This window comes from Heterodontus francisci, unplaced genomic scaffold, assembly GCF_036365525.1.
Source record: "Heterodontus francisci isolate sHetFra1 unplaced genomic scaffold, sHetFra1.hap1 HAP1_SCAFFOLD_43, whole genome shotgun sequence".
Lineage (NCBI taxonomy): Eukaryota > Metazoa > Chordata > Chondrichthyes > Heterodontiformes > Heterodontidae > Heterodontus > Heterodontus francisci.
Window position 1 is genome coordinate 5,027,787 of NW_027141852.1, and position 24,455 is coordinate 5,052,241.

Here is a 24,455-nt window from a genome sequence, read left to right on the forward strand (position 1 = left end):
ACCTCTTTTGTTATCTCTTGCCCCACCCCCAGCTTTACTTGCTTAAAACCTTTTCATTTATAATGTTGTCAGCTGTGATGAAGGGTAACTGACTTGAAATGTTAACTCTGCTTCTCTCTCGACACAGATGCTGAATAAACCTGCTGAGTATTTCCAGCATTTCCTGCTTTTACTCTCATAGCACAGTTAACCTGTTTTTTCTCTCTCTGTTCATATTCTGTCTCAGTGTTTGGATCTCTCACTGTTTGGATTGAGAATTGAGCTTGTATCAGTCCTGTGATGGACAGATCTGCTGAGTATTACCAGCATTTTCTGTTTTTTCTTCATTTCGGATCAGAATTTCTTATTGAAACACGGGGAATGCTGTTTCAACTGCTCCGGGGATACCTTCATGAGTTGCTGAAACATTCTAATTCCTATTCCCACACGGAACGAAGCCAGGCAGGAGGAGATACCTGTGACTCAATGATCAGACATTGCAGCTCATGAAGTGTGTTTTCTGATGGTCGATGGGTTCCTGTGTGAAGTTGACACGGGTTTGGTTATTCTTCCTTACACTTTGACCCTTCAGTTAGTTCTTTGTGTTCAGCTGTTTCAGGTGATGTTACTGAGTCAGGAATGTTGGTCAGGACAGTGCGAGAATTCCCTGTGATTCTTTCAATAGCGCTGGGGAATCTTTAACATCCACCAACAGGGCCTCATTTAATTGTCACTTCAAAAACCTGCTGGCAATTATTGCTCAGGATTACACTGAGCTGGGACACTAAGGATATTCAATTAATGAAATCAGTACTTTAAACTGAGAGCAATAGTCCCTCCCACATCCTGATACCTTAGGATTTCTGAACTTTAATTACTGCTTCATTCCTTGGTTTGTGGGCTGGTTCACCACCTGTAGACATTTGAGACACTCACAGGCACTGGTAATCTCTAGGCTTAGAGTCAGAGAATCATAGACAGGTTACAGCACAGAAGGAGGCCATTCAGCCCTTTGTGTCCATGCCAGCTCTCTGCAAGAACAAGCCAGCTAGTCACACTCCCCCGCCTTTGTCTGTAACCCTGCATTTTCTTTTCTTCAGATAATTATTAAATTCTCTTTCAAAAGTCATGATTGAATCTGCCTCCACCACACTGTCAGGCAGTGCAACCCAGATCCTAACCAGTCGCTGCATAAAAAAGTTTTCCCTCATGTTGCCTCTGGTTCTTTGGCCTTTCACCTTAAATCTGTGCCCTCTGGTTCTTGACACTTCTGCCAATGGGAATAGTTTCTCCCTATCTACTCTGTCCAAACCCTTCATGATTTTGAACACCTCTATCAAATCTCATCTCAACCTTCTCTTCCCAAAGAAGAACAACTCCAGATTTTCCAAAATAGTAGAAGGCTTTCTATTTCTACTGGAAAATGGGCAGAGAGAAAGAGTATGAGACAGAGTTCACAAGAGAGAGAAAAAATTGGGTATGTGTCTGTGAGAGAGAGCAAGACAGAGGGAGGGAGAGTAACTGTCTGTGTGTGAGAGAGAACACAGCCCAGTCCCAATATAATTGCTCTTTCTTGATACTATTCGATAAACTCAGACCCTACCCAGATACCGACAGCTTCTCTCCCTCAATGCTGTTCGCCGCCCTGACTGTACAGAAATCCCCTCTCAAAGCTGCACATTAGCACTGGTCTCACTGCTGTTCCCTGCCCTGACTGTACAAAAGTCCCCTCTCATAGCTGCACATTAACACTGGTCTCACTGCTGTTCCCTGCCCTGACGGTACAGAAATCCCCTCTCATAGCTGCACATTAACGCTGGTCTCACTGCTGTTCCCTGCTCTGACTGTACAGAAATCCCCTCTCATAGCTGCACATTGACACTGGTCTCATTGCTGTTCCCTGCTCTGACTGTACAGAAATCCCCTCTCATAGCTGCACATTAACACTGGTCTCACTGCTGTTCCCTGCCCTGACTGTAAAAAAGTCCCCTCTCATAGCTGCACATTAACACTGGTCTCACTGCTGTTCCCTGCTCTGACTGTACAGAAATCCCCTCTCATCGCTGCACATTAACACTGGTCTCACTGCTGTTCCCTGCTCTGACTGTACAGAAATCCCCTCTCATAGCTGCACATTAACGCTGGTCTCAGTGCTGTTCCCTGCTCTGACTGTGCAGAAATCCCCTCTCATAGCTGTGCACTAACACTGGTCCCACTGCTGTTCCCTGCTCTGACTGTACAGAAATCCCCTCTCATAGCTGCACATTAACACTGGTCTCACTGCTGTTCCCTGCTCTGACTGTATAGAAATCCCCTCTCATAGCTGCACATTAACACTGGTCTCACTGCTGTTCCTTGCCCTGACTATATAGAAATCCCCTCTCATAGCTGCACATTAACACTGGTCTCACTGCTGTTCCCTGCTCTGACTGTACAGAAATCCCCTCTCATAGCTGCACATTAACACTGGTCTCACTGCTGTTCCCTGCCTTGACTGTGCAGAAATCCCCTCTCATAGCTGCACACCAACACTGGTCTCAGGTGAGTTTTGAGTGGTCATTAAATGATCCGACAATGGCGTGGCCTCGGTTAATAGCTGTTTGAAGCCGGATATCAGTTTTAAATTCCATCGGCTCATCCCAAAAACCGATCTTTAAACAAGTCAAAACACTGGAAACACACGATGGCTCATTCAACATCGATGGAGAGAACAAAGACGTTTACTGTTGGGGTTTGGACAATGAAGAGAAACATTGGAACTTGACGAGGACATTCAGCCTTTCGAGTCTGTTCCACCATTCAATTAGATATTTGCTGATCTGCATATTAACACCATTTGTCTGCTTGTTTCTGTAACCCTTGGTACCTTACCTAACTCAAATCTATCATTTGTCAGAAATAAATAAGGAAACTGATTCATCGAATTTCTTAAAAGCAAAATACTGCAGATGCTGGAAATCTGAAAAAAAACCTGAAAGTGCTGACAAGACTCAGCAGGTCTGGCAGCATCTGTGGAGAGAGAAGCAGAGTTAACGTTTCAGGTCAGTGACCCTTCTTCAGAACTGGCAAATATTAGAAATGTAAAAGATTATAAGCAAGTAAAGCGGGGGTGGGGCAAGAGATGACAAAGGAGAAGGTGTAGATAGGACAAGGCCACAGAATAGTTGACCAGAAAAAGGCAAACAATATGTTAATGGTGTGCTGAAAGACAAAGCATTAGTGCAGATAGGGTGTTAATGGACTGAAAAACTAAACAGCCACAATCACAAACATGAAAACAACAGTGGGTAGGCACAGTAGAAACAAACTGAACAAACTAAAATAAAGTTTTCTTTTTTACTTTGCCGATGTCTTTGTATATATTGTGGATCCTTCTTCAGACTGTCTTCTTTCACAATGTAGTTCTGACCTCTGGTGATGTTGATCGTAAGCAGCTTCAACTTGCTGATAGTTTTGGAACTGAGCAGATTTTCTTTGCTTGATTCTGCAACATGGAACTCAGTCTGACATGTGGACCCCTGGGAGGACTTAAAAGTAACTTGGATGATCCCTAGGACTGGTGGAGGAGTATCTGATCCATGGGAGAAGATTTTAGATATCAGCTTGTTTAATTACAGTTTCTGTTTTCTCTGTTACTTGTGGAATGTCGGAGCATCCATTATGTTGATCATTGCTCCGAGTCAATTACTGCAGATATTGTCGAATTACCTCTGAACACATCACACATGGGCAGGTGTCGGGACTTGTGGTCGCGAGCAACAAAAATCTTCTCTCGTGCTGCAAATATGTAATCTTCCTTCTGGCATTTAAATCTATGAATGTTTCCTGCAGGCTTCGATCAGCATACCGTAGTGAAATATCCCATTTTTCTGCATACTTTACACTTCTTCCCTCTCGAAGGACAAGTTTTGTAATAAGGATCCTCACCACTGCAATGATTGGATGTTTGAATGTGATTGTGACTTCTGTCTTGGTCTTCCTTGACCTTTCTCTGGGTTTCCTCTGTGTCCTTGTGTTTTGTGTGTTTCTCAGGGGAATCTCGTCGTCACGTTATTTGCCTCTTTCTCAGACTTCTGAGTCTCATCATGTCGTGGTCAAGAGTCTCGCACCATATTGTTTTGCTTGCCTGAAACATAAATTTCAGAGTGAGGATTTGCCCTTGCTTGAAAATATCTTGTTAGAAAATGCATCGCAACATCATAATCACTATCGGTTCCAGTGTCTCTGAGTGTATTGAAGGTATTGTCAACTTTTGGTCCAGCAGAGTGTAGGAGTAATGCTCTCTTTCTTCGGGGTATATTGATAGCGAGTGCCATCATTAGGAGTTCAAGTCTTGTGAGCCATTTGCTCCAGTGTGGCCCTGGGTTGCTGTCTATCTCTGTAAAGGCTGGAAAGACTGGCTGTTGTTGTGCACACATGATGATTGTTGTTTATTTAAATCTGGAATTGTCAATGTAAGTCTTCTGTATGTCCCTGGTTGTCTGTGTGATTACTTCTTTTTAATCCTCAATGTCAGAAAAATATAGTGTTGTGCTGTGTTCTTACGTCTACATTAAATGATGACCCCAGGCTTTATATTCAGATTCAATACAAACAGTATTTATTGTCTTTCTTATCTACATGACATGATCACAGGTCCCAGGTCTTTTTCTCATCGGTGTGTGTGCGCTCTCTAAAAGCCATGTGAAGAATGTGTCTCTCAAAATGGTGTCTCCTTATATATGTATGATGATGTCATCTGTTGCATCAGTGGCTTGGTCTCTTAACGGTACCGTTTCTTAAAGGTGAAGTCACCATTACACAACATTGCAAGCAATGAGTCAGCCACGCTCGATAGAGTGTCAGGAATGAAGGTCAGAGGAGCAGACCAGGCTGGAAACACATAAAGAACGAGGGGCAGCCAATGTGAAAAACAGGGAATAAACAATATGGCATGGGTGGTGTTTACAATACCTCGAATCTCGGTTTGATTCTCTTCCAGGTCAGAGGGAATTCTAGTAACATGATGTCTATGGAATCACAGAATGACGAACAAAGAGACCATTTGGTCCATCATGCCAGTGTTGTCTCTTTGGTAGAGACAAATTACAATTAGTCCTGCTGCGTGGCTTTTTCCTGTAATCCTGTACATTTTCCCTTCCAGCATCTATCCATATCCCTTTTGAAAGTTACGATTGAATCTGCTTTCATCTCCCAATCAGGCAGTGCATTCCAGATCACAACACATTACTGTATAACAAATGGTTCTTCATGTCACCTCTGGTTCTTTTGCCAATCACCTGATATCTGTGTCCTCTGCTTACTGACCCTTTTGCCACAGGAAACAGTTTCTCCTGATTGAAAGTGTTGAGAACCATCATGATTTTGAACACCTCGGACAAATCACTTCTGAACTTTCTCTGCTCCAAGAAGAAAAACCTCAGCTTCTCCAATCTCTCCACATAACTGAAATCCTTCACCCCGGTATCATTGCAGCAAATCTCTTCTGTTCATTTCTTGCCCCAGAAATAATTGAAATGAAATTTTTCTAAAAAATGCATGAACTAAATAAAAAGGAGAGAGAAATAAATGCTGAGCAAAATGGATATCAATGTTTGGAAGGTAAAAAGAGCAAAGAGATCGAAATTTTATTATCGAGGAGTGAGAGGAATAAATAACACTTTGGAGATTTTGTCAGTGGATTTACTGATAAATTTGGGAATTGAGAGGAAGCTGGTTCATGGAGAAAAAACTGCCAACCCGGGGGTGGAGCCTACAACTGCATCCGTCCAACAAGAGACAGAGTAGAAGTGACAGTTCAGTCAGTGGAACAGGACACTTTTAATCTCAGGATTATGGGTTGGATGATACACTGTGGGTGCCCGTGAAATTCCACAGGAGCTAATACAACACCTTGCTGTCAGTGGCTCCTTGGTCAACGGGTGTGATTCTTGTTTAAGGAGTGTGATTAATGAAAGTGTGAGCGACCCCAGGTTCAAATCACCAATGAGCTCTTGGCATTTTTAGTTTAATGTTACTGATTGGTGTCAGCCTTACGGAGCTGGCTTCAGGATCAGAGAACTGGATTCAAAGAGCTTGTCGACAAAATTGAAATTTACACAATGTACACATAGCCAAGTGAGAATATAAAGTTGTCGCAGTAATTGAGACCTGACTCCAAAAACAACAGGACTGGGTTCTGGAATGGACTGGAATGGAAATCTTCAGTGTTTCTGTTGTTTGGCTTGCATTGACTCATCGATTTTCTTGTTTTTCACTTTGTCGATGCCTTTGAATAATTGTGGATCCTTCTTCAGAGTGTCTTCTTTCACCAGGTAGTTCTGACCTCTGATGATGTTGATTGTAATCAGCTTCAATTTGCTGATAGTTTTGGAACTGAGCAGATTTCCTTTGCTTGAGTCTACAACATGGAACTCAGTCTGACATGTGGACCCATGGGAGGATTTGAATGCCACCCCTGCGTTGGAGTTGCATCCATCCAATAAGAGACCGAGTAGAAGTGACAGTTCTGTCAGTCGAATATGAGATTTTTAATGGCAGGGTTGTGAGTTTGAGTCAAAAACAAGAAATGCTGGAATCACTCAGCAGGTCTGGCAGCATCTGTGGAAAGAGAAGCAGAGTTAACGTTTCGGGTCAGTGACCCTTCTTCGGAACTGGCAAATATTAGAAAAGTCACAGATTATAAGCAAGTGAGGTGGGGGTGGGGCAAGAGATAACAAAGGAGAAGGTGCAGATTGGACCAGGCCACATAGCTGACCAAAAGGTCACGGAGCAAAGGCAAACAATATGTTATTGGTGAGTTGAAAGAAAAAGCATTAGTACAGATTAGGTGTGAATACACTGAATATTGAACAGCAGCAAGTGCAAACCTGAAAAAAAACCTGAAAAAAACAGTGGGTAAGCAAACTGAACAAACTAAGATGAAATGAAATAAATGCAAAAAAAGATTGTAAACAATGTAAAAAAGAATGTAAAAAAAAAGGAAGAAAAAACAACTAAAAATGAAAGTAAAATGGGGGGCTGTCATGCTCTGAAATTATTGAACTCAATGTTCAGTCCGGCAGGCTGTAGTGTGCCTAATCGGTAGATGAGATGCTGTTCCTCGAGCTTGCGTTGATGTTCACTGGAACACTGCAGCAATCCCAGGACAGAGATGTGAGCATGAGAGCAGGGGGGAGTGTTGAAATGGCAAGCAACCGGAAGCTCAGGGTCCTGCTTGCGCACTGAGCGGAGATGTTCCACAAAGCGGTCACCCAGTCTGCGCTTGGTCTCCCCAATGTAGAGGAGACCACACTGTGAGCAGCGAATACAGTATACTACATTGAAAGAAGTACAAGCAAATCGCTGCTTCACCTGAAAGGAGTGTTTGGGGCCTGGGATAGTGAGGAGAGAGGAGGTAAATGGGCAGGTATTACACCTCCTGCGATTGCAGGGGAAGGTGCCCTGGGACGGGGACGAGGTGGTGGGGGTAATGGAGGAGTGGACCAGGGTGTCGCGGAGGGAACGATCCCTTCGGAATGCTGACAGGGGAAGGGAGGGGAAGATGCGACTGGTAGTGGCATCACGCTGAAGGTGGCGAAAATGGCGGAGGATGATCCTTTGGATATGGAGGCTGGTGGGATGAAAAGTGAGGACAAGGGGAACCCTGTCACGGTTCTGGGAGGGAGGGGAAGGGGTGAGGGGAGAGGTGCGTGGAATGGATCGGACACGGTTGAGGGCCCTGTCAACCACAGTGGGGGGAAATCTTCGGTTGAGGAAAAAGGAGGTCATATCAGAAGCACCGTCATGGAAGGTAGCATCATCAGAGCAGATGCGTCGGAGACGGAGAAACTGGGAGAATAGAATGGAGTCCTTACAGGAGGTAGGGTGTGAAGAAGTGCAGTCGAGGTAGCTGTGGGAGTCAGTGGGCTTATAATGGATATTGGTAGACAACCTATCCCCAGAGATGGAGACAGAGAAGTCGAGGAAGGGAAGGGAAGTGTCAGAGATGGACCATGTAAAGGTGAGAGAAGGGTGGAAATTGGAAGCAAAGTTGATAAAGTTTTCGAGTTCGGGGCGGGAGCAGGAAACGGCACCGATACAGTCATCAATGTACCGGAAAAAAGAGTTGGGGGAGGGGGCCTGAGTAGGACTGGAACAAAGAATGCTCAACATATCCCACAAAAAGACAGGCATAACTAGGACCCATGCGGGTACCCATAGCGACACCTTTTACTTGAAGGAAGTGCGTGGAGTTGAAGTGCTCCCGCCCCGAACTAGAAAACTTTATCAACTTTGCTTCCAATTTCCACCCTTCTCTCACCTTCACATGGTCCATTTCTGACACTTCCCTTCCCTTCCTCGACTTCTCTGTCTCCATCTCTGGGAATAGGTTGTCTACCAATATCCATTATAAGCCCACCGACTCCCACAGCTACCTCGACTACACTTCTTCACACCTTACCTCCTGTAAGGACTCCATTCCAATCTCCCAGTTTTTCCGTCTCCGACGCATCTGCTCTGATGATGCTACCTTCCATGACGGTGCTTCTGATATGACCTCCTTTTTCCTCAACCGAGGATTTCCCCCCACTGTGGTTGACAGGGCCCTCAACCGTGTCCGACCCATTCTCCGCACCTCTCCCCTCACCCCTTCCCCTCCCTCCCAGAACCGTGACAGGGTTCCCCTTGTCCTCACTTTTCATCCCACCAGCCTCCATATCCAAAGGATCATCCTCTGCCATTTTCGCCACCTTCAGCGTGATGCCACTACCAGTCGCATCTTCCCCTCCCTTCCCCTGTCAGCATTCCGAAGGGATCTTTCCTTCCTCGACACCCTGGTCCACTCCTCCATTACCCCCACCACCTCGTCCCCGTCCCAGGGCACCTTCCCCTGCAATCGCAGGAGGTGTAATACCTGCCCATTTACCTCCTCTCTCCTCACTATCCCAGGCCCCAAACACTCCTTTCAGGTGAAGCAGCGATGTACTTGTACTTCTTTCAATGTAGTATACTGTATTCGCTGCTCACAGTGCGGTCTCCTCTACATTGGGGAGACCAAGCGCAGACTGGGTGACTGCTTTGTGGAATATCTCCGCTCAGTCCGCAAGCAGGACCCTGAGCTTCCGGTTGCTTGCCATTTCAACACTCCCCCCTGCTCTCATGCTCACATCTCTGTCCTGGGATTGCTGCAGTGTTCCAGTGAACATCAACGCAAGCTCGAGGAACAGCATCTCATCTACCGATTAGGCACACTACAGCCTGCCGGACTGAACATTGAGTTCAATAATTTCAGAGCATGACAGCCCCCCATTTTACTTTCATTTTTAGTTATTTTTTCTTCCTTTTTTTTTACATTCTTTTTTACATTTTTTACAATCTTTTTTTGCATTTATTTCATTTCATCTTAGTTTGTTCAGTTTGCTTACCCACTGTTTTTTCAGGTTTTTTTTCAGGTTTGCACTTGCTGCTGTTCAATATTCAGTGTATTCATACGCAATCTGTACTGATGCTTTGTCTTTCAACACACCAATAACATATTGTTTGCCTTTGCTCCGTGACCTTTTGGTCAAATATGTGGCCTGGTCCAATCTGCACCTTCTCCTTTGTTATCTCTTGCCCCACCCCCACCTCACTTGCTTATAATCTGTGACTTTTCTAATATTTGTCAGTTCCAAAGAAGGGTCACTGACCCGAAACGTTAACTCTGCTTCTCTTTCCACAGATGCTGCCAGACCTGCTGAGTGATTCCAACATTTCTTGTTTTTGTTTCAGATTTCCAGCATCCGCAGTATTTTGCTTTTATTTTTGTGAGTTTGAGTGCCATTTTGTTTTTCCCTTTTTTAAGGCTTCATCAGCAGAGAGTACAGGGAGTGTTTGAAATGAGCAAGCCTCGCTTTGATTCAGGACTCTTACCTCTCTGCAGCATCTCACTATGAAAGATTGAATTTGATCTCATTTCATTCTCAGCTCGGGGTCTGTGCGGCTCAGTGGCACTTCTGGCTGTCTCCCGCTTCACAATCCATCAGTACTGAGAAAGCAATGGGGAATATTACTCACATGTTGTATTCTTTAATTTTTTGGAAAACTTGAATGCATGTATTTTCTTCCAAAACAAGGACACCAAGCCACTGCTCATGTAGGGCTGAAATAGCTCAGTTGGGAGAGCGGTAGACTGAAAATCTAAAGGTCCCTAGCTCAATCTCGGGTTTCAGCAATTTTGCTTCCTTATGCGTCCCTTGCCTTAGTTCTGATTTTCCAGTTGCACAATTTACTTTGAGAATATTTACCAAGCACCAGTGGATTGAATTTGAGAAACAACACAGAGTCATTTACAGCATAGAAGGTGGTCGTTTGGCCTATCATGTCCATGCTGGCTCTCCCCGGAGCAATCTAGTCAGTTCCACTCACCAGCTCGATCCCTTTCCTCCTGCAGGTTTCTTTCCTTCAAGTATCCATCTAATTTCCTTTTCAAATCATTGATTGTCTCTGCGTCCACCACACTCGTGGGCCAAGTCATTACCACCCACAGGATAAAAAATTCCACCTCATCAAGGATGGGAAATACTTATATCTTCTCTATTTGCTTATTCTCTATTTCTATGAGAATAGACTGGCAGTCAACATGAAAGGAAACCCAAAAATCTTCGAGCAGCATGTAAATGATAAGTGGGTAGTAAGAGGTTGAGTCGGGCCTATTAGGGACAAAAAGGATAATATAAGCTTAGAGGTGCAGGGCAATGTTAATCTACTTCATGAGTACTTTGCATCAGTGATCACCAAGGAAGTGGAATTTGACAAAATATCAGTTGAAGTGAAGAAAGTAGAGTCAATGGAGAGGGTACAAATTGAGAGAGGGAGGTACTAAAAAGGCTGGCTGTGCTTAGGGAAGATAAATCACCTGGTCCGGATGGCTCACATCCCAGGTTGCGAAAGGAAATGCGGATGCAGATAACGGAAGGGCTTGCTATAATCTTCCAATCTTCCCTGGATACAGGGGAGGTGCCAGAGGATTAAACAGTGGCAAATGCGACACCCTTATTCAAGAAAGGGTGTAAGGACATTCCGGGTAACTACAGGCTAGTTAGATTAACAGCAGCGGTGGGTAAGGTTTTAGAAAGAATAATCAGGGTAAAAAATCAACAGTCACTTGGAGAGGTTCGAGTTAATTAAGGAGAGTGAGCATGGATTTATAAATGGGAGTTCATGCTTGACTAATCTAACTGCATTTTTTGATGAACTAACAGAGCAGCTTGATGAAGGGAATGCAGTGGATGTTGTTTGTATGGATTTTAAGGAAGCGTTTGACAAGGTACCACATAAAAGGGCGGTTAACAAAATTGATTTTCGTGGGATAGGAGGGTCAGTGTCCAATTGGATAGAAAATTGGTTTAAGGACAGAAAACAGCGAGTCTTATTAAATGGTTCTTTGTCAGACTGGAGGATAGTCGACAGTGGTGTTCCCCAAGGGTCAGTGCTAGAACCACTGCTTTTTTTGCTCAAGGTAATTGACTTGGATCTTGGAATACAGAGTAGAATCTCAAAATATGCCGATGACACCAAACTTGGAGGAGCGGCAAACAGTGAGGATGATATGAACTGCCTGAAACAGGACAGTGATAGGCTAGCAGAATGGGCAGACAGGTGGCCGATGGAATTTAATAGTGACAAGTGTGAGGTGATGTAAAGGAATAGGGAGAGGCAATATATACTTAATGGCACAGTTCCAAAGAGTGTGCTGGAATAGAGGAACTTGGGGTTCATGTGCATCAATCTTTGAAGGTGGCAAGACATATTGCGAGAGTGGTTCGCAAAGCAAATGGGATCTTGGGCTTCAAAAATAGAGGCATTGAGTACAAAAGCAGTGAAGTTATGCTGAACCATTATAAAACTCTGGTTAGGCCCCAATTGGAGTGTTGCTTCCAGTTCTGCTCAGCAGACTTTAGAAAGAATGTGAGGGTCCTTGAGAGGACGCAGAGGCGATTTACCAGAATGGATCCAGGGATGGGGGATTTTAGTTACAAGGTTAGGTTGGAAAAGCTAGGATTATTCTGCCTAAATCAAAGGAGATTGAGTGGAGAATTGATAGAGGTGTATAACACCTCTAGAGAACAGGTCATCCTGGACTGGGTATTGTGTAATGAGAAAGGATTAGTTAACAATCTTGTTGTGTGGGGTCCCTTGGGGAAGTGCGCCCATAATATGATAAAATTCTTCATGAAGATGGATTGTGAGAGAGTTGATTCCGAGACTCGGGTCCTGAATCTAAATAAAGGAAACTATTAAGGTATCAGGTGGGAGTTGGCTATGATAGATTGGGGAACGTTACTTAAAGGGTTGACAGTGGATAGGCAATGGCTAGCATTTAAAGAGCGCATGGATGAATTACAACAATTGTTCATTCCTGTCTGTGCAAAAGTAAAACAGGAAGGGTGGCTCAACTGTGGCTTACAAAAGAAATTAAGGAAAGTATTAGATCCAAGGAGGAGAAATATAAAATGGCCAGAACAAGCAGCAAACCTGAAGATTGTGAGCAGTTTGGAATTTAGCAGTGGAGGACAAAAGGATTGATTAAGAAGGGGGAAATAGAGTATGAGAGTAAGCTTGCAGAGAACACAAAAACTGACTGTAAAAGCTTCTATAGATATGTGTAGAGAAAAAGATTAGTGAAGACAAATGTGGGCCCCTTACAGTCAGAAACGGGGGAATTTATAATGGGGAACAAAGAAATGGCAGACCAATTAAATAAATACTTTGGATCTGTCTTCACAAAGGAGGATACAAATTATCTCCCAGAAATGTTGGGGAACGTAGGGTCTAGTGAGAAGGAGGAACTGTATGAAATCAGTATTAGTAGGGAATGTTTGGGAAATTGATGGGATTGAAGGCCGATAAATCCCCAGGGCCTGATAATCTACATCCCAGAGTACTTAAGGAAGTGGCCCTTGAAATAGCAGATGCATTTCTGGTCTTTTTTCAAAATTCTATCGACTCTGGAACAGTTCCAATGGATTGGACGGTAGTTAATGTAACTCCATTATTTTAAAAAAGAGGCAGAAAGAAAACAGCGAATTATATACCGGTTAGCCTGACATCAGTCGTGGGGAAAATGCTGGAGTCCATTATAAAAGATGTAATAGCAGAGTGCAATAATAACTCGTCTCCACTCCTAGTATTTCTAAATCCCACACATTCACGATAATGTGAACAATTATTTCCTGTTGTGTCTCTCTCAGATTTGTAAACTTCACTGTATTGGAGTGAGGTGACATCTACTGGCGGGAAGCAAGAACTGCAATCAAGCAGCAGAAACTCCACAGTCTGTCAGGGTTCAAGAAACATTGCAATGTGAGGATACAGCGAAGTGGTTTGATTGGGTAGATGGAGACATGATTCCACTTGTGGTGGTGTCTGAAGCAAAGGCCAGAAATACAAAATTGTCAGTAATAAAAGAAATGAGGAATTCATGAAAAATGTAGTAACGTCGTGAATGGTTAGAATGTGGATAGAATAGAAAGTGAGATTGGATGGACAGAAGCAGTCTGAAAGGATGGCTGAAACAAAAGGTGAGTGCCCTGAAACGTTAACTGTGTTTCTCACAGCGCAGATGCTGCCAGAGCTGCTGAACATTTCCAGCACTTTCTGTTTTTATTTCAGCATTTGCAGGATGTTGCTTTGATCTGAAAAAAAATGGATGATTGGCTGGGGGGTTCCAGTGAAATTCCACAGCAGCTAATAAAGCCTGACCTGTCAGTGGCTCGTTGGTCTAGGCGTATGATTGTCGCTTAAGGGAACATGGTTAATTAACATGCGAGAGATCCCGGGTTCAAGTCCCGGACGAGCACTGGTCTGCTGGCATTTTTAGATTAAGGTTATCTTTTGGTTTCAGCCTTGCAGAAGGTGGAATTGACTTCCATGCGGAGCTGGCTTGAGGACCAGACAACTGGATTCAAAGAGCTTGTCGACAAAATTGCAATTAACTAAATGTCCAGAAAGCCAAGTGGGAATATAAAGTTGTTGCTGTAATTGTGACCTGACTCCAAAAACAACAGGACTGGGTTCTGGACTGGAATGGAATGGCATTCTTCAGTGTTTCTGTTGTTTGGCTTGCATTGACTCATCGATTTTCTTGTTTTTCACTTTGTCGATGCCTTTGAATAATTGTGGATCCTTCTTCAGGGTGTCTCCTTTCACCAGGTAGTTCTGACCTCCGATGATGTTGATTGTAATCAGCTTCAATTCGCTGATAGTTTTGGAAGTGAGCAGATTTCCTTTGCTTGAGTCTACAACATGGAACTCAGTCTGACATGTGGACCCATGGGAGGATTTGAATGCCACCCCTGCGTTGGAGTTGCATCCATCCAATAAGAGACCGAGTAGAAGTGACAGTTCTGTCAGTCGAATATGAGACTTTTAATGGCAGGGTTGTGAGTTTGAGTGCCATTCTGTTTTTCCCTTTTTTAAGGCTTCATGAGCAGAGAGTACAGGGAGTGTTTGAAATGAGCAAGTCTCGCTTTGATTCAGGACTCTTACCTCTCAGCAGCATCTCACTATGAAAGATTGAATTTGATCTCATTTCATTCTCAGCTCGGGGTCTGTGCGGCTCAGTGGCACTTCTGGCTGTCTCCCGCTTCACAATCCATCAGTACTGAGAAAGCAATGGGGAATATTACTCACATGTTGTGTTCTTTAATTTTTTGGAAAACTTGAATGTATGTATTTTCTTCCACAACAAGGACACCAAGCCACTGTTAATGTAGGGCTGAAATAGCTCAGTTGGGAGAGCGTTAAACTGAAGATTTAAAAGACCCTGGTTCAATCCCGGGTTTCAGCAATTTTGCTTCCTTTGCGTCCCTTGCCTTGGTTCTGATTTTCCGGTTGCACAATTTACTTTGAAATTATATACCAAGCACCAGTGGATTGAATTTGAGAAACAACACAGAGTCATTTACAGCACAGAAGGTGGTCGTTTGTCCTAATCACGTCCATGCTGGCTCTCCCCGGAGCAATCTAGTCAGTTCCACTCACCAGCTCGATCCCTTTCCTCCTGCAAGTTTCTTTCCTTCAAGTATCCATCCAATTTCCTTTTCAAATCATTGATTGTCTCTGCTTCCACCACACTCGTGGGCCAAGTCATTACCACCCACAACAAAAGAAAGTTCCACCTCATCAAGGATGGGAAATACTTACATCTTCTATATTTGCTTATTCTCTATTTCTATGAGAATAGACTGGCAGTCAACATGAAAGGAAACCCAAAAATCTTCGAGCAGCATGTAAATGATAAGTGGGTAGTAAGAGGTTGAGTCGGGCCTATTAGGGACAAAAAGGATAATATAAGCTTAGAGGTGCAGGGCAATGTTAATCTACTTAATGAGTACTTTGTATCAGTGATCACTAAGGAAGTGGAATTTGACAAAATATCAGTCGAAGTGAAGAGAGTAGAGTCAATGGAGAGGGTACAAATTGAGAGAGCGAGGTACTAAAAAGGCTGGCTGTGCTTAGGGTAGATAAATCACCTGGTCTGGATGGCTGGCATCCCAGGTTGCGAAAGGAAATGCGGATGCAGATAATGGAAGTGTTTGCCATAATCTTCCAATCTTCCCTGGATACGGGGGAGGTGGCAGGAGGAAACAGTGGCAAATGCGACGCCCTTATTCAAGAAAGGGTGTAAGGACAGTCCGGCTAACTACAGGCGAGTTAGATTAACAGCAGCGCTGGGTAAGGTTTTAGAAAGAATAATCAGGGTAAAAAATCAACAGTCACTTGGAGAGGTTTGAGTTAATTAAGGAGAGTGAGCATGGATTTATAAATGGGTGTTCATGCTTGACTAATCGAACTGCATTTTTTGATGAGCTAACAGAGCAGCTTGCTAAAGGGAATGCAGTGGATGTTGTTTATATGGATTTTAAGGAAGCGTTTGACAAGGTACCACATAAAAGTGGGGTTAACAAAATTGAGGTTCGTGGGATAGGAGGGTCAGTGTCCAATTGGATAGAAAATTGGTTTAAGGACAGAAAACAGGGAGTCTTATTAAATGATTCTTTGTCAGACTGGAGGATAGTCGACAGTGGTGTTCCCCAAGGGTCAGTGCTAGAACCACTGCTTTTTTTGCTAAAGATAAATGACTTGGATCTTGGAATATTGAGTAGAATCTCAAAATATCCCGATGACAACAAACTTGGAGGAGTGGCAAACAGTGAGGATGATATGAACTGCCTGCAACAGGACAATGATAGGCTATCAGAATGGGCAGACAGGTGGCAGATGGAATTTAATAGTGACAAGTGTGAGGTGATGTATTTTGGCATAAGGAATAGGGAGAGGCAATATTTACTTAATGGCACAGTTCTGAAGTGTGTGTTGGAATAGAGGGACTTGGGGTTCATGTGCATCAATCTTTGAAGGTGGCAAGACATATTGTGAGAGTGGTTAGCAAAGCATATGGGATCTTGGGCTTGAAAAAAAGAGGCATTGAGTACAAAGCAGGGAAGTTATGCTGAACCATTATAAAGCTCTGGTTCGGCCCCAGTTGGAGTGTTGCTTCCAGTTTTGCTTACCACACTTAAGAAAGAATGTGAGCGTCCTTGAGACGATGCAGAGGAAATTCACCAGAATGGATCCAGGGATGGAGGATTTTAGTTACAAGGTTAGGTTGGAAAAGCTAGGTTTGTTCTACCTGCATCAAAGGAGAGTGAGGGGAGAATTGATAGATGTGTTTTCGGCTATGACAGTTTTAAATAAGTTGGCAAGGAAACATTGTTCCCGTTAACTATTGGCACAAGGACTAGGGGACACAGATTGAAGGTTTTGGACAGGAGGTACAGGGGGAATGTGCGCAAGAACTTTCTTACACTGATTGGTGATGATCTGTAACTCGCTGCCCACGAGGGCGGTGGAAATGGAGACAATCGAGGATTACAAAAGGAATTTGAATGGGCACTTGAAGGAAATAATTTTACAGGGCTATGGGGATCGAGCAGACAAGTAATAACTCGTCTCCACTCCTAGTATTTCTAAATCCCACACATTCACTATAATGTGAACAATTCTTTCCTGTTGTGTCTTTCTCAGATTTGTAAACTTCACTGTATTGGAGTGAAGTGACATCTACTGGCAAGAAACATGAACTGCCGCATCTCGGCCTTTTGGCTAAGATCAAGTGTAGTATCTGTTCTTATCAGTGCTTATTTGATTGAGAAGAGACCATGATCATTGCCTTTTGATCCTGGGGAAGCTTTGAGTAAAATGGCTACAACCAATTTTCGAGCTTCGGGCCAGGGAGTGCGCAACACCGTTCGGGTGGTCGTGAAGGACAAGGAAGGAGATGCACCGGTCGATCGCACCTTCTTCATCAAGAAAATTCTCTTCGATTGCTGCGGATTTCAAGCGACGGACGTCTTCGGCCTCCAGGATTTCCCCAGCAGTGGATACTTCGACGTGACGTTCCGGAACGTGGCGGGATGCATCAAGTTCCTGAAGGCGTTCAAGGAGAAAGGGGACCGGGCGCCACTGTCGATCCTCACAGCGGAGCCGCTCTTCACGCTTCCGTCACAACGGGACTGGGTGGTGACGATTCACCTCTACAACCCCCATGTTCCGGTGGTGGATGTACCCACCTTTCTCGCCTGGTACATCGAGGTGGCCGGCAGCAGCACTGATGTCAAGGACCCCTTTGGGATCTGGACCAGCAAGCGGCAGGTCAAGGTGACCTTGAAGGTAGATGCCAGTGGAGCCATCATCCACCCTCCCTCCAGCTTCGCTATCGGGGGAAGTCGAGGCTTCTTGGTCTACGCTGGGCAGCCCAGAGCTTGCCGCACCTGTGGCAAATCTGGTCACACGGCAGCCAACTGCAGCACGGTTGTTTGCAAGAACTGCAAGGAGGAAGGCCATCAGACCAAGGACTGTAAGCAGACCAAGTGTTGCAACTTGTGCGCTGCGGCAGGCCATCTCTACAAGACCTGCCCCAAACGTTGCCTCAGCTATGCTCAGGCGGCAAGGTCCAAGGATAGGCCGGGAGAAGGTTCGACGAAGGCGTCCGCTGTTCGAAAGGAGACCAGCAGCTTTCTCCGCAGTGAGGAACTTCAACATGAGAAGGAAGGGGAGGCAGCTGAAACCAACGACCCAGCACCTACCCAGCGCCCGGAAACCCCTCCTCCACAGACAGAATCGATGGAGGAGGAGGCAGCAGATGGACAAACAGGTCAGTGGCAAGTGGTCCAAAGGAAAACCACAAAGAAAAAACATCCCAAAGCCACCACCCAAACCAGTGGCAAGAGGAGGCTCTCTTCTGAATCAGACTGCAACAACTCCTCTTCACTGGACGGGGAAATGCTGGAACGACAGCCCCTTCAAAAGAGGCGGCAGAACTCCGAGATGGATGATAAAGCATCCCAGCCCCCGGGCACTGGAAGCTGTGAGGGGCCCGGCGTGCCCCAACCCAATGCCCCACACGTAACGAAGTGGCCAACGCATCTCAGCTCTGCGACACCGGGAGCAAAGACACGTCTGGCGCACCTGAGCTCCTGGAGACCGGGAGCTGTGATGTTTTCGAGGAGGAACAGATGGAAGCAGCTGAGGACAACCCAATCCTCTCTGCCTACAAGACCCCACCCCCCCCCGATGTCACCCGAGCGGCACAAACCCTGCATGAAAAATCAGGAGGGGTTTCTGAGCCCAACCAACGTGAAACTGCTTGCGCAGACGATGGGTATGCAGGAACATCCCGAAGGGGAAGGACTGGGACTAGCGAGGACAAATGGTATGGGAAGCAACAACTAATTTTTCGTAAAAAATGGGTGCAAGAATTGCTTCCATTAATGTGCGTAGCATTAAATCTACTACGCGATGTGTTTCAACCTTGGATTACCTTGCCAAGGTCAAAGCTGACCTACTGTTTCTGCAGGAGTGTGGAATACCACACCTCAGCACCTACAGGCAGTGGTCGCGATGGTGGTCCCACGGGCCATCGATCTGGTCGGGGGGTAATGACTGCCGTTCCTCCGGCCTGGGTATTCTGCTGCGGGGAGGTAACTTCACCATCTCCGAAGTTAAGGAGGTGGTGGGCGGCCGCCTCCTCGTAGCAGACGTGATGTACAACAACGCTCCGCTCCGGTTGATCAACGTGTACGCCCCGGGACAACGCAGCGAGCGGCTGACCGTCTTCCAGCAGCTCCCACTGCTGCTGGCGACGTCCAGGCCGGTCATCCTAGGCGGTGACTTCAACTGCATCATCGATGCGGCTGGACGATCCGGCAGTGACGACAGCAAACTGGACGCTACGTCCAGATTCCTAATAGAAACAGTTAAGGATGCCAAACTGCACGACGTCTTCAGCAAACCTGCAGACGGAGCGCAGCGCAGATACACATGGTCAAGATCGGACGGGTCTGCCCGTTCCAGGATTGACTTCCTGTTTGTGTCCCGTGCTGTCACGGTCGGATCCACCGACGTCAAGCCGGTGTTCTTCTCCGACCACTGCCTCTTACTGGCCGACTGTCACTTACAGGACGACCAGCGGGTTGGCAGAGGGACGTGGAAGCTCAATGCGACACTGCTGATCCCAGAGAACGTTGAGGAACTCAAAAGGGATTACAAAGGTTGGAGGACCGTGAAACCCCTCTTTGAGTCTCCAGTTCACTGGTGGGAAGCGATTAAGGAGAACATCAAGAGGTTCTTCATCCACAAAGGTGTTCAGAAGGCGAGAGAGAGACAGAGGGAACTGTCCCGACTCCAGAAAATTATGCAAAATCTACTCCGGTTGCAGTCAATGGGGGTCGAGGTCAAGGAGGACCTCCAAGAGGTGAAGAGCCAGCAGGCCTCGCTCTTTGCCAAGGAGGCCTCCTGGATCATCTTCCGGTCCAGAGTCCGCTCCATCGAGCAGGATGAGACGTGCTCGCGTTACTTCTTCCAAAAGGGACACAGAGAGAGCTCTGTTATCAGCAGCCTGAAGGAAGAAGATGGCTCGGTAACGTCTTCGCAGTCCGACATACTAAGGATCAGCAAATCCTTTTATGCTGGGCTGTATGACGCGAAGCCCACAGACAGCAGAGCTTCCCAGTCCTTCCTGTCATCTATCACAGAGGTCCTAGATGACAGCAGGAGGGAGAGACTGGACAAGCCGCTAACTCTGGAGGAGCTGACAAAGGCCGTCGAGTATTTCGAGACGAGTAAAACTCCCGGGAGCGACGGCTTACTGGTCGAGTTGTACTCGGCCCTGTGGGACTGGGTCGGCCCGGACCTGCTGGAAGTATACGAGAGTATGCTCCTGGCCGGCAGCATGTCAGAATCCATGAGAAAAGGCATCATCACCCTCATTTACAAGCAGAAGGGGGAGAGGGCAGAAATCAGAAATTGGCGGCCCATCTCACTGCTTAATGTTGATGACAAGATTCTGTCCAAAGTCATAGCCAGTCGAGTCAAGTCTGCTCTGGAGTTGGTGATTCACCCCGATCAGACCTGTACTGTACCCGGCAGGAAGATCTCTGATAGTCTCGCGCTACTCAGGGATACGATCGCCTACGTACGGGACAGGAGGGTGGACACCTGCCTCATCAGCCTGGACCAGGAGAAGGCTTTTGACAGGATATCGCACACCTACATGATGGACGTGCTTTCCAAAATGGGGTTTGGGGAGGGAATCTGCAATTGGATCCAACTGCTCTACACAAACATCAGTAGCGCAGTCTCAATCAACGGGTGGGAATCTGAAAGTTTCCCAATCAAATCTGGAGTCAGACAGGGCTGTCCTCTGTCCCCGGTCTTGTTTGTTTGCTGTATTGAACCCTTTGCTGAGTCTATTAGGAAGGATGCGAGCATAAGAGGGGTGACAATCCCAGGCAGCGGAGGAACTCAGGTCAAAACCTCCCTGTACATGGATGACGTCGCCGTCTTCTGCTCGAATCCGCTGTCCGTGCGCAGACTGATGAGCATCTGCGACCAGTTCGAACTGGCCTCGGGAGCCAAAGTTAACCACGGCAAGAGCGAGGCCATGTTCTTTGGGAACTGGGCTGACCGATCCTTTGTCCCCTTCACCGTCAGGTCAGATTACCTGAAGGTGCTGGGGATATGGTTCGGAAGGGCCGGGGCGTGCACCAAAACATGGGAGGAGCGAGTAGCCAAGGTACGACAAAAGTTGGGCATGTGGGGGCAGCGATCTCTCTCCATTGTGGGTAAGAACCTGGTCATCAGGTGCGAGGCACTCACGTTGTTGCTATACGTGGCGCAGGTCTGTCCCATACCCCACTCCTGCGCCGTGGCAGTCACCCGAGCCATTTTCAGCTTCGTCTGGGGATCTAAAATGGACCGGGTCCGGAGGGACACGATGTTCAAATCTCTGGACAAGGGCGGGAAAAATGCACCCAACGTGGCCCTCATCCTGATGACCACCTTCGTGTGCGGCTGCATCAAGCTGTGTGTAAATCCCCAGTACGCAAACTCCAAGTGTCACTCCGTGCTGAGGTTCTATCTGTCCCCGGTGTTGCGAAGGATGGGCCTGGTCACATTGCCGCGGAACGCTCCGTGCAGTTGGGCCGTGCCGTACCACCTATCCTTCGTGGAGCAGTTTCTGCGGGAAAACACCTTTGACTACCGGTCCATCAGGCAGTGGTCTGCACGGAATGTCCTCAAGGCCCTACGGGTAAAGGAAACGGTGGATCCTGTCGGATGGTTCCCCGAGCAGACCGTCAAAGTCATTTGGCGGAATGCCTCAGCACCAGAACTTTCAAACAAGCACCAAGACGTAGCTTGGCTGGTGGTGAGAAGGGCCCTCCCCGTCAGATCCTTCATGCACACCCGAAGTCTCGCCCCCTCCGCACAGTGCCCCCGCGTTGGCTGTGGTGGGGAAGAGACGGTCGCACACCTCCTCCTGGAATGTGCCTTTGCAAAGCAGGTGTGGAAAGAGATGCAGTGGGTTTTGTCAAGGTTCATCCCAAGCAGCTCTGTAACACAGGAGTCTGTGCTCTGCGGGCTGTTCCCACGGACGCACACCGAGACAAACATCAACTGCTGCTGGAGGACTATCAATTCGGTGAAAGACGCCCTTTGGTCTGCCCGAAACTTGCTGGTCTTCCAGCGCAAAGAGTTGTCCACCACCGAATGTTGCAGACTGGCACATTCCAAGGTCCAGGACTACGTGCTGAGGGACGCACTAAAGCTTGGGGCAGCCGCAGCAAAGGCTCAATGGGGAAAGGCCACAGTGTAACGTTCCCCCACCAAGCTGGACTGAGGGGCTGGATCCATGGGAAATCCCTCGAACTGTATCGTTAATATTCTCAATTGCTGTAAATGTAAAACTGTAATTGACATGACAATTGTGAAACGGAAGGGTTGGGAAGAAACTCATGACAGTATTGAAGGAAACTGATCTCCCTTGCAATGTTTGTATTTTTTGGTGCTGTTTGGAAACTGTTTGGCAATGTAATTTTTACAGATTTTTATGAATAAAGTATATTTTGGAAATAAAAAAAAAGAACTGCCGTGATGAGATCAGCCATGATTGTATTGAATGGCAGAGCAGGCTCGAGTGGCTGACTTGCCGACTCCGGCTCCTCGTTCTTATGTTCATAGAATCATACAGCACTGAAGGAGGCCATTCGGCCCCATTGTGCCTCTGCTGACTCTCTGACAAAAAGATGCAATTAGTCCAACCCCGTGCCTATTTCCCCATAATCCTGGAGAATTTCACTTTGAAATATTTGTCCAATTCCTTTATGAAAGTTATAATTGAATCTGTTTCCACCACCCTGTCAGACAATTCATTCCAAATCCGAATCAGTTACTGGGTAAAACGATCTCTCCTCACCTCCCCTTGACATCTTTGGCCAATTATTTTAAATCTGTGTCCTCTGGTTACTGACCCCCAGGACAGTGGAAACAGTTTCTCCCTCTCTACCCTCTGAAAATCCTTCATGATTCTGAGCACCTCTATTAAATCTTCCCTTAACCTTCTCTACTCTGAGGAGAACAATCCCAGCTTCACCAGCCTGTCCAGAGAACTGACACCCCTCATCTCTGGTATCATTCTCGTAAATCTCCTCTGAACTGTCTCAGAAGCTTTGATGTCCTTTCTAAAGCCTGGTGCCCAGAACTGGACACATTACTCGAGCTGAGATCGAGCCAGCGACGCCCACATCCCACGAACGAATAAAAAAACGCTCCCGTACCAGTCCCCAATTCCTAAGCATTTATCGACGCTCCCTGCCCAGTCCCCAAATCTTATTCATTTAGAAACGCTCCCTGCCCAGTCTCCAACTCTTATTCAATTATAGACACTCCCTGCCCAGTCCCCAATTCTTATCCATTTACAGACGCTTCCTGACCAGTACCCAAATCTTATTCATTTAGAGACGCTCCCTGCCCAGTCCCCCAATTCTTATCCATTTGCAGACGCTCCCTGCCCAGTCCCCAATTCTTATCCATTTACAGACGCTCCCTGCCCAGTCCCCAATTCTTATCCATTTATAGACGCCGTTTTGGGAAGCCTCACCGGGTAAAGCTTCACCATCGCCATCCGCAGGGATACAGATGGGATTGTTCCATCTTATTGTGGCCCTGAGGCCCTGCTCCAGCTGTGTGAGCCCGCAAAGTCTTCTCACACTTTGTGAATATCCCGCTCCAACTCCGAACCCGCAGCTCGAGCTGCTGACAAAGCTCTCTACCGCGCCTGCGCGCCCCGCTCCTGTCACAGATCGGGCGGATTCTAGGCCGCTGAGAATTCTGGGTATCACACCTGTCATTAATGCTCTTATTTCAGCTGAAAGGTTTTATTACGTACATTTCATGTCCTGGAATCGTCGTGAGTGTTTTCTTTTGCACCTGTCAGTGCCTGGGAGGATAGAGTCAGCTTCACTTTGTAGCCATGAGTTTCTGGTGTGAGAAAGTGGTGTTTAACTCAGTATATTTCAGTTTTTGGTCTGTGACTGTGGGTATTATTCAATACCTGTTTGTTTCTGCTATTGCTCTGTGAGTTTCACCACATATCTTTCAACAACTTGTATGTGAGCATCAGCTTTTGTCGAGATCTATCAGTTTCTGAGAAGTGAGAAAGGGTTTGATTCTATCCCTATCAGTTTCTGTTACATGCATGTGTCTTTAATCTGCACCTCCTCTGAGTGTGTCTTCGTCTCTGTACTTGTAGGTGAATATGTGTTTTGCTTTGTATCTCTCAGTCTTTGAAGTGTGAGCCTGGGTTTGTACCTAATTTCCGTTGTACCTTGCAGTTGGGATATGAAAGAAAGAATTTTACACGTTACCTGCCAACTGCTGCTACGTGACTGTGGGTTTCACACTGTATCTGACAATTTCTTGTCTGGTAATGCGAAGTTTACAGAGTACCTGTCACTTTCTAGTCCAGGACTGATTGGTTTTACTCTGTCCCTAGCATTCGCTGGTATGTTAGTGTGGGGTTAACATTGTACCTGTCAGTTTCTTGTATGAGAGTGTTGATTTCACTCTGAAAAGAATCATAGATCATAGAATAGTTACAGAACAAAAGGAAG

At 46.2% G+C, this 24,455-nt stretch overlaps 1 non-coding gene and 1 pseudogene across 1 annotated transcript; both read left to right on the forward strand.

Moving 5' to 3' along the window:
• Positions 1 to 14,718: 14,718 nt before the first annotated feature.
• On the forward strand, positions 14,719 to 14,791 carry trnaf-gaa (transfer RNA phenylalanine (anticodon GAA)). The gene has a single exon. It is a non-coding gene; the product is annotated as a tRNA-Phe (tRNA).
• Positions 14,792 to 17,089: 2,298 nt separating this feature from the next.
• Positions 17,090 to 17,198, forward strand: LOC137365025 (U2 spliceosomal RNA; annotated as a pseudogene).
• The last annotated feature ends 7,257 nt before the right edge of the window (positions 17,199 to 24,455 follow it).